We start from the raw sequence: 11,604 nt of genomic DNA on the forward strand, positions 1-11,604 counted from the left end.
CACCAGCTGAAGATTCCTTGAGGTCCGCAGGGTGAAGCCAAAGAATTTATATAGGAAAGCCTGATGGATGGGAGGGCAAGTCATCAAAGCTTGGAATGAAGTTGGAGTAACCAAGGGAACAGTCATTTCAGAGATAAGAACTGTCAGCCATACCATTCTCCCCTTCTATCCCAACCTCCCCACCGCCCTTCTTGGTCCTCAGGGTCAGGGTGCAAGTATGGATAAGATAGCAGTCTCATAGTACAGCAGCTAAAGCTGAAGGGAAGAAAAGTTGTATATCTCATTTCTCAGTCTCTTAGGGTAGGGAGCATACCATCTTAAGAAACTCCCTGACCCACAAACTTCCCACTTCCACATGGGAAATACAGTTCCTTAAATTTGCATGTTTAAATCAAAATTGCATAATGGAAGGTATATTTTCTTTCTTTTTTTTTCTTGTGTCTGTGTGTGTTAGTATGTGCTGCTGGGAATTGAACCCAAGACCTTGTGCATGCAAGGCAAGCACTCTACTAACTGAGCTATATCCCCAGCCCAGTAGGTATGTTTACACAGTATTTCTTCCTCCCTCCTATACAATCCAATGATCTTTATCCTTGCTTACTAGGTTGCCCTATTCACTTTGGATACCCATATATATGTGCTCCTCTACTTTCCACCTTAGTGTCTTTGCATTTCCTATTTTTTTCTATCTGTACACTCTTCCCCTACTCTTTAAAATGCTGTCTCATTCTTCTTTCACTCATGTTAGCCCCAAGCCTTCCATGATCTCCCCTTAAGATCCCCTCCAGTGCACCATAGTCTTCATTTCCTTAAGAATCTCATCAGTCACTAGCAATCCTGCTCATGTATTTGCTTGGTTTATTCCTATCTCTCCCCAACCCAGATCTCTGCCCAGAATAAAGCTCAGATGCATTGTCTATCTTGTTGGTCACCAGTGCCTATGCAGAGCCTGAACAGCATGCATGCAGATGTCCCCCTTGATGCCTGAATGTCTTGCCAGAACCTCTTCCCCAGTCTATCCTATGCTGTTGGCTCCCTTGAGAGCACTTTCCCTGTGACTGGCTGCAGGCCAGTTTCTGCCTGTAGACTTCTCCCATCATTCCCAAGGTTAATATGGGCCTCTGTGCCCAGTAGAGTCTTGGAGTTGCATTCCTCCGTCTTCTTACATAGTATCCTCCTAACCATGGAAGACTGAAGCTAAGAGCAGAGAGAGAGGCAGGGACCAAGGCACAAAGCCCCCTTGCTTGTCTCTAGGCAGGAAAGACTCTGCAGTGCAATTTACACCAAAGACTTTCCATGAGGCTGGACTAGGTCCTTGTAGGGCTTCTGTCCTTCCCCATCTAGCTTCCTGAACTCTACTCCAGATTCTCCCAAGGGTACAATTCCTACCAACATGATAGATCACTCACACAAGACTCTTAACATCTCAGTCTCTGCTTCTACCACCTAACTTAAGGCACTGGTTTTAGTTGGCAATTACTACTCATCTTCCTCTGCAAGGTGGCCCATCTTCCCAGTTTGCCCAGGACCAAGGCCTTTCCTGGGCTTTCAGTGCTAAACCTGGGACTACCCCTAATGAAAGTGAACAAATTATATTTTATATTATGCATATTTGCAAATATGTGACAACAAAATCCACTGCTATCTATAATTGTAATACACCAACTAAAAAATACCTGGGACAACCACAAGGAAATCAAGATTGTGGATCATCTCCAGGAAAGCTGCTTTGTCCCTCTTCATAGGCCACACATTCACTCCCCTCTGCAGATCAATCCCTCAAGTAGACATGGTTTCCTAAAGACAGGACCTGTCTTTCACATGAGGAATCTGGGCCTAACAGGGCTTGCTGCATTGTGGGTACCTAGTACATATTTCTAGTAACTAAATTTGTAAGATAAGAATTCCTGCTCATGTCATGTTGCAACCCTAAGCCCACCATCCACAATGCAGTGCACCTTGTAGGTGCTTTGTAAATATTTGCCAATACTTAGGGTCCTGGAAGTAAGGCAGGCCTCTTGCCTGGAGACTCCTAAGCTGAAATAAAGTATTGCTCAGGGACAGGAAAACAAGATCAAAAATCAAAGAACTTAGATTCAAATGCCAGTTGTACAACAATCTGCTTAGGACTATAAAACCCCTGGATTCTAGGTTGTTTAGTCTTTTGAGATAACAAAGTATCTTCCCAGGAACCCCATGTTTGCTCTTCATCAATCCTCCTAGGATGTAGAGGTTATTCTTGCCATTTCCCTAGTGGGCGAGTTAGATTAAACAGGTTAAGACACATGATACCCAGAACACTTCAAACAGCCAGGGTCAGGACCCAGGCCTTTGCCATCGCAGACCCAAGCACCATAAGGGAAAGGTGCCCCACTATCTCAATCAGCTGTGGATCCTAACACCAAGCACAGTCCTCAAGCCATGTGCTGCATCCTCAAATTGCTTAAGTTTGATTCTATGGTCAATAATCTTTCCATTGCACCCAAGTACCAGCTCTATTCTGCTCAAAATTGCTGGGAGGTTCCATTAAGACAACAGAAAATAAAGCCAAAAACACTAAGCAAATGTGAGATACTTTCATGCTATTGCCATTCCAGGGTGATCTTCCCCATTCCTCAGTTCCTCGGGACCTAGGGACACCACTTTACTCTTGCTCCCAAGACCTACCCTTCTTGAGAATTTCTATAGCCCTTCCCACCAGGCTCCTCCCCTACCCCCAACACCCCCACCTGCTTCCCTTACAACTCTCACCCCAATCACACACACATACCTACCTTCTCCTCATCATCATTAAAGTAATTTATCTTCTCCAAGATGGTTTTGGCAAGTTTTTCTAGCCAGTCATCATCATTGATGGCCACTAGTGACTGACCTGAAAACTGAGAAAGAGGAAGGGAGGAGAGAGCCACAAGGAAAGGTGGGTAAGTTTTTCTGCCTCATAGAAGTGGAGTAAGACAAAACCAAGAGTCAAGGGCACTCTCTGGAAATACAGAGAGAAAAATTAAAAATGGGGTCTGGCTTGATCAAGGACTCAAGAACAACACTAGAATAATGGTCATGACAAGTCATATATGAAGCAGGCCCTTCCAGGTCACAAGATCCTCTCCTTTATCATCCTATTGAACTGTGTGAAATAGCAATGATCATTTCCAGTTTGCAGATGAAGAGGCAGTAGTCTGGGGGAGGCTAAATGACTTGCCCAAGGACACACAACCAGGGTCTTTCCTTGCTCTTCACCAAAGGTTGGGCCTTGTGGGGACATGAAAAGTGGGTCAAGGCTTTAGAGTATCATCAGAGGCTCCAATATAGAGACCAGGCAGCATGAATGGCCAGACAAAGGTTCCCTTGGTTATGGAGGTTCCATGATTGTAGCCTTAGCCATGGTGTTCTCAGGTCCTCTCCTCCCCTAGGATGCTGAAGAGGGAACCTCACTGGGTGGAGAGAGGTATCTCTCAGGGAGGGCCTCACATGGAGGAGTCTTTCCTCCCACTCCTTCTGATTCAGGGTCTTCTCAGTATTATCTGGAAAAGATGACAGCAATGGTGCCCACCAGATCAGAAGGCCCCAGTCAAGGGAAAAAAGTACCAACATCAGAACATTCTACCTCTCATCTCACACTCACTACAACCCAGCAAGACAACTGCTAGCCCACTTCACGAGGCCCCAACAGATGAGTGACATCCCAAAGGTCAGACACCCATAGCTGGGCAGTGTCAGAGCAAGGATGCCAACCTGAGTCTGTCTGAAAGCCTATCACACTCTCCCCTAATCCTCCACCAACATGAAGGAGCAGTAGTCACTCTGGAACTCTAGAGATACAGAACTCTGAACTAGAATTTGCATCACACATAACATCAACTAGGCGAAAAGCAGCTATTCTCACACTTCCTCAACCCTAACCAGATCCTTCCTATACCTTGTGACTCAAACCCTTCTGGAGTCTCACTCACTGCCCCAGCTCCATCCCTCCACCCTCCCAGCCCACCCCTCACCATCCAGGATCCGCAACATCTGGGGTATCTCCTTCTTCCAAACCTGGCCCACATCTGAGTTGATAACAGGATGCAGGGAAGTGATAGGATGCAAGGCATATAAGAGCCTTAAGGAGCTCACACCAAACTCCTTTTCTCTGTAAGGCTTCAGAGAAAGCAACTGAGAAACAAGAAAAGCAAACAGGAGGCAGAGAAAAGAATTTAAGGGAAGAGAAGGAAGAAAATTAGAATAAAACCATGGAAGGGTAGATCTGAAGCTGAGACCTTCCCCACTTGTTGAACATGTTCTCCAAAATGCCCTCAAATAAAACCTCTTCTGCCATGACTCCTGGGGGCCAAATTGGCCCATTACTCTAAGACCCCACTGAATCTGTAGGTTCCTGTTGATATAGTTATTACACTGATCTGTAATGACTAGATTATTGTCATTTGTCTCCCTCATTACAAATGTGAACACCTCAAAGGCAGGTCTATATCTGTCCCTCCATCCCTCCAAATATTCATAATATCTGTCACAGTGGTGAGCAGACAGGGATACAAAACGCACTTATTGAGAAAAATGACATCCAGAAAGGCATGTGCACTTATCCAAGGTCAACAGAAATAGGTTCGCCATCGAACCACAGAGGAGACAGGTCAGGCATTTTGCATCTTACCTTCAGTTCCCAGGCTCCATGTCCTACCACTTAAGCTCCAGTTCCCTCTTCCATGCTCTTGGCCCAGACTGCATCTCCCAGGGACTGCCATGATCCTTGGCCTTACCTCTTTACTCCATATCCAGCATAACACTTAGAATAGAGTAGTTCTCAAACTATTTAGGGATGACTAGATGGACGGACAGACAGATGAGTGATGGTGTGTGGATAAATAGATGGAGACAAGAATATTCATCCCAGCATCACTTACCACAAGATAGGTCAGTAGTTTCTGAGGGGAGACGACCTGGTTAGCTGAGAGGATAAAGGAAGGGTACAGAGTCAGTGCACTGAAAGCCACCATCAGAGCCACACAGGAGGAGAAAATGCAAAGTGGAGAAGGAGCATCAATGCCAGTGCATTGTCACAATGCTTGTGACATTTTTGACTCAGAAAGGGGAAAAAATCAAGCAATATATTCAATTTAAAGATAAAAATAATAATGTGCTGAATGACACCCTTATCCCAACCCTAACTCCACCAGGACTACAGGTCAGAAATGGGGTAAGTATGGGGTAAGTCTCCAAATCAGGGCCAAGGAAAAACAAAGGATCAGGAATAACTGTGGGCCCATGACTTTATAATTAACCAACAGTGTTTTCACATCTTGATGCCGGTGCTTCAAAATAAAGACTAGTGGCAGGAAGAAACTGTGTCCAGGGCTGCTTCTCTTTCAGAGGAGGCCCCTTGTGGATCATAAGGGGCCAAGAGGTCTCAGGATGCTGCCCCGACCCTCTGCTTTCTCACTCATGCCTGGGCCACGTCCCCACTGCAGCCTTACCCACATCATAGTTCTGCACCCCTCCCTCCTCCACCTGCCACCCCCACAGGGTCTCAGCTGCCTCCCACCCCACCAGGCCTGTCCCAGCCTGGATGCTCACAGATGCCACATGTCCAGAGGCTGCCTCTCCCCTGTACTCACGCATGAGGTGGAAGCTGCTGAGGTAGGGGACCTGGCCCAGGGTCCGTGCCTTCAGAGCTATCTCTGTGGCTGCTTTACTCAGAGTCACAAAGGCCAAGATGTTGCTGGGATGACACACCAAGGTGATCAGTATGGGCAAGGACACCTGGCAAATGACATGCCCAGAGCTTCAACACCAAGAGCAAGGCAGCCCCAATCATATATTCTCTAACCCATGATCTTGTATTCCTTTCCTGGTTTCCTAGAGAGGTATTTGAGATCTGCGTACACCTAGCATCCCTCCCATTCAACCATATTCTCTCTTCCTTCCCTAGCTCCTTCTCTCCCTCCCTTTTACTCTCTCTTCTTCCCCCTTTCAGCTGATATTAGTGAAATGTAACTGAGGTGCTGTTAAAATATCACTAGGAAGGAAATGATTACATAGAGGGGCTTTGTGAAATCTGGAACTGTGAGACTTTTAGTTGCCTTCATGGGGAAGATTCCAGATGCAGAAAAAAAAATGCTAATGGTCAGAAGACAAGAGCTTTTCAAGAGTGAGAAGGACTACAAATCCAGGGAGGAGCATAAATCACAACTGTTTTCCCTCCTGGCCCCTCTTCTCAGTTCTGATCCACGAGTCAGTGCCTAAAGGCAGCCATGAATACTTGGAGGTTCTGTGAGCATGCAGGGCACATGATCTCCCCTTTTATTACAGAAGGAAAGAGTGTGGTCCTGAGAGCAGTTTGCTCAAGACTCTACAACTAGAAACCAGCAGTGAGACTCAGACTCAGGCCTCCAGTCTTGCTGACCAATGTCCTCCTTGTACTCTGCCAAGCTGCTTCTCAAAGGGGGCCCCAGCACCTGAGGGGAATAGATGGAGGTGGTGAGGAATGGGAAAGACAGAACAAGGAATAAGATGGAGGGGGAGTGGAAGATGGGGCAGAGTAGTGATCTGGAAGCCAGTAGAAGAGGGAAAAAAAGCCCTTTGACCCCATTTAGCTGTACCATCTGTAGGATTTTGAAGCACATTATTCGAATATCCTCTTCATTCTGAGATAAGAAAAGGAAAAAGTTGAAATCTGAAGTCAATGTGAGGCCTTTACTGGCTTCCTCCCTGATCAGGGTCCTAGGCACCGAAGCTCCTCCACATCTTGCCAGCTGTCCCTCCCTCTTCTTGCCCTGGTGTTTTTAACCCTGTCCTTTTTTCCTTTCTGCATCCCTGAGGCTTGTTTCCCTTCGGTGCCCTCCCTTGCCTCTGGCCTCTACTCACTGAGGAGTTGGACTGGCTGAGCTTGATGAGGTAGTCAATGACAATGTTCCCCTGGGACAGGGTTAAGTAGTCAGACTGGCTCAGGGTCTCAATGAAGTTCAGGAGGGCTGCACGCACCTGTGGGGGCACAGACCATCACATGGCAAGCCTGGGAGTGATATCTCAGGGGTGGCTGACAGGATCCCTCATGTTCCAGTGAGGACACAGAAGACCACTCCAGATCTCCCTACTCCAGATCTCCCTACTCCAAGCCCAGCGTGACTCTTCTGTTGACTCAATGGTCATGACAGACCACCTGCCAATGAACCTGACCACTTTAGTACTCTGTCCTGAAGTTTCAACCCACTTCAATTCTATCATCCTCCTATAGAATGCTAAGTACTTTTTGTCCCCAGAGACACTGAAAATGGCAGGAGTGTTAGGGAGGGGAAGTGTCTGAGTTCAGGAAGGTTCCTATGTTGTGGCCTTCCAAGGTAAAGCCAGAAATGTATCTATAACTCCTGACAGCCCAACCCTCAAGACCCCATCCTATTCATCAATCTTCTAGGGATTTAGGCCTTTCTTTTTTAGGATAGTGTCATTATTCTCCACTTGCTACTCAAAACGACTGTCCCTGCTTCAGCCGCCTCAGTGCTCTGTCCTGCTCAATCCAGAACTGGGAGTCTCTGCTGCTTCCAACCCTGGCAGTGGAGCTTGTTCAAAATACAGCTTGTCAGGATCCCACCCCAGACATGATATGGAGATTTTCTCTCAAAACAAAACAGCAGTTGTGTGTTCTCAGGGGTCTAAATTAATGTCATTTAGAGCTGTGTCCCCACCACACTGTTGCCCACAGAAACAGTTCAGAAAAAGGCTGTTAAGTACTGCCCATTTCTCAACTCCTTCTCAGGCTCTGAAAAACTCCAATGTAACCCAAGGATAGAGGTCTGAGGACAGAACTGGACTGGCTATGAGACCTTCCTCGTTTCCCATCGCCCTCCCCCTCTCCATTTTATACCACCTTAAAGGCTCAAGAAAGCAATGGCCCTCCCAGTACAAACATTAATCCTCTGCTCACTGGCTTGAAATCCTCCTGTATCACGATGATGACAGAATTTATCACCTCACTCTGCAGTTTCTCTGTCTGGGACACTAGAGAAAACACATACATGCAGCTAGAGGTCAGCTTCCTCCCTCCTCCTCCTCTGTTTCTGGAGAAAGACAAATGGGAAGAATTCCAGGCACAGTACTGGCCTCCAAGGCTAGGTGAAGTCTCTGAAGGCATCTCAGCCCTCCCTTGACTCCTAAGCACCCTGAAAATGATTAGCCTGGACTTAAAAGTGATCTGAAACAGTACTTTCATCCAGCTAGCATCTAAGCCCCATTCCTTCCAATCTTCCATGGCTAAACATACAAATTCACCTCCCCAGCCAAGCTGTTCTACCCCACCTCTTCCACCTCAACCTTTAGAACTTTGACCTTTGTTCTTTGAGGTAAATTCCCTCTCCTGATATACTGTTGCAATCTCCTTCCTTCTGTGTTTTCAGTGAAATCACCTACATAAAGCCCATCCCAGCTACCCTGGTAGATCCCTTCTCGGTATCCCTGTCATACCCTGCCAACTTTCATTTCAGTAATGGAGTACATACTGTCCTACATTACTTCCCAGTGGGAAAATCCTCATCTTCTCTGTTATTTTAGTCAGGTTTTTTTGTCACTGTGACCACAAGACCTGACAAAAACATTTTTAGAGGAGAAAAAGTCTATTTGGGGGTCAAGGTTTGGAAGTCTCAGTCCTTTTATTGCTGACTTCATAGCTCTGGGCCCCAGGTGAGGCAGAACATCATGGCAGAAGCATGTGGCAAAGGAAAGCAGCTCAGGACATAGCAACAAAGGGCGGTGCGGTGGTGGGGGCAGGGGGGGGGACATTGCTCTGTTCACCAGGAACAAAAGATGTTGAGAGCCACAGCCGAAGGGGCCCCAGCAAACTTTCAGACTGCCAGCTGATGTGCTGAAGGGGCCCCAGCAAACTTTCAGACTGCCAGCTGATGATTGGCTCACAGCGGCCCCAGCAACATCTAGCTGACTGGCTCCTCTGCGGTGAAGCTCATTGGGCTGTTTCCCTGCCCTTTCAGACCACGGAGCTGCTCATTGGGGGACTTTTTTGGCTCCGCCCATGCGACCCAGCCAATCGGCCTCAAGAGCAGGAGGATTGTGGGAGGAAGAGGTTGTTGGGGTGTGTGGCTTGTGGGAAGCCGGTGGTGGCAGTTGGGCTCTGAGGGTTTTTTCCTGAGGAGCTGTTTTGTTTATCTTGTGTGGTTCTAAAAATAAAGTTAGTTTCTTTTGACAAGTGGCTCCTGAATTGTGCCCAGCCAGACTGCGGCATTTGGTGGCCCATATGGGGAACGAACCCGCGACCTTGGCGTTTTCTTTTAGTGCCTTCTGGAATGTTACATAATTTTTTCTTTAGCCATTATTGCCAGAATTCCTATCTTCAGTGAAGACAATGTAAATTGTTAAGAAAATTGTTTTCTTTTAGTGCCTTCTGGAATGTTATATAATTTTTCTTTAGCCATTATTGCCAGAATTCCTATCTTCATCCCAGTGCATGAAGACAAAGATAAAACCAATCTACAGCTTCTGCAATAGCCATCACTGAACTGCTTGCAGAACTTGCCTGGACTATGTATCACTTATATGCATTGTGAACTCACTTGTATGCATTGTGAACTATCTGTTGGTGCAGCAACTTCTGGTAGTGTTGGGGTATTTATGCTGATGGTGTCATCGGTGGTACAATTTTTCCAAAAGGAGCTGTCAGCTGGCTTGGTGTATCTTCCTCCCTTCTGTTTGTCATGATCGTTCAGCTAAAATTTGGGGGCCAACAGAGGTGAGGCAAAGAACCTCACCCCCCCGCTGGTACGAAGACCTCTACACAGGTGTGGCTGTATACTGGACTGGTAGTCAATGACGGGTAAGATCCAATTACTTTGGTACCAACCTAAGACAGGAGGCTGACGCCTTGAGGTCAGCTCATCCGATAACGGGTAAGGACCATATGTACTATTGGACAACCTAAGGCAGGCACGGTCCCTAAGCCACATGCTTGTTGTTTAAACAGAGAGGGGGAGATGTTGAGAGCCACAGCCGAAGGGGCCCCAGCAAACTTTCAGACTGCCAGCTGATGTGCTGAAGGGGCCCCAGCAAACTTTCAGACTGCCAGCTGATGATTGGCTCACAGCAGCCCCAGCAACATCTAGCTGATTGGCTCCTCTGCGGTGATGCTCATTGGGCTGTTTCCCTGCCCTTTGCCAGACTGCGGCAAAAATACATATGCCAAAAACCTATCCCAGTGACCTACTTCTTCCAGCTACACACTACTTGCCTACAGTTATCAACCAGTTAATCCATCAGAGGATTAATGCACTGATAAGGTTAAGGCTCTCTTAACAATCGTTTCACCTCTGAACTTTCTGGCATTGTTTTATACTCCATACCACCTGTTCAATAGTGAGTTTCTTGGGAGCAGGAAATCTGTTTTATGTGTGTATTCTCAGTGCCTAGCACTGTGCTAAGCACACAGTGAAAGATTCATAAAACATTTGATAGGAGGGGAAACTCTCTTGGAAAATCATACATATACCACTCAAACCAATAGGCATGGTAGCTGTTCTAAGCAGCTCACCTGTTTTCTCTTCAATCCTCACTAAAAAACACTGAAGACAGACATTATTTTTACCTCCATTTTTGAAAATGAGGAAATAGAGGTAGAGATTAAATGTAATCTGCCCAAGGTTGCACAGTTAGTAAGATGCAAAGCCAAGATTGAACACACTAAGTTTACTTTGAATTTAAAATCATCCTTTTAACTAATTCACTGGACAGTCTCCCTGAGAAAGGAGATCTCCTTCCTAGGAAAGACCAAGTCCTAAAGCCCCAGGACCATCCCCATTCCCACTCACCAACATGGAATACATCCCGGAAGACCTGAAGGGCTGACATAACCCTGGCTGGATCCTTGGATTCCATGGTCTTTCGTATTAAAGATACCATCTGATCATTGTACAACTTGGCTATTAGAAATACAAGGTAATCAAGGGTAAGTTTAAGTGGCAGTTATAAGGAGGAATAAATCATATTCACAGCAAACCCCATGACATGGGATGAATAAATTAGGGCCCATTACTATGAAGAAAAGAAGGCAGAAGAAAACAGGCATTTGTCTAGGATTTGCATGGAGATATTTTTCCTGAGCTACACCTTGTCCCCGTCCTACCAACCACCTGCCCCCATAGATCAGCAAACCAATCATTCCCATCAGTGCTGTAATAATCACATTATTCTCTTCCTGAGCTGGAGCTCATTAATGGAGAAAGGGAATTGAATCCCAACTCCAGGGAATGGAATTGAAAAGAGTGGAGGAGAACCAAGGCCCATGCCCTTTCAGATTCATTAAATTCCAAGGCTCACATGATTAACTTTATATCTTATCTAAAAGGATGGAAGCACACACCCCCATGGGAACATGGGCCCCCCCTCTAGTCCAGAGACAAAAGTGAGGACACACATTCCTGGGGTGAAGGAAATGTGTTCACTTACTCAACAGGGAGAAAGCCCTCAGGGAAACGTTGTGGTTCTGCACAGAATGAGGATCTGTGTTGGTGATTTTTTCACTCACCTATAGGAAAACCAAGGCCATCAGACCTGGAAGAACTGAAACTATCTCTACACATGGATGGGGAAACTGAGGCATGAAGCCATGAAAGT

This window comes from Callospermophilus lateralis, chromosome 4 (genome assembly GCF_048772815.1).
Source record: "Callospermophilus lateralis isolate mCalLat2 chromosome 4, mCalLat2.hap1, whole genome shotgun sequence".
Taxonomy (NCBI): Eukaryota; Metazoa; Chordata; class Mammalia; order Rodentia; family Sciuridae; genus Callospermophilus; species Callospermophilus lateralis.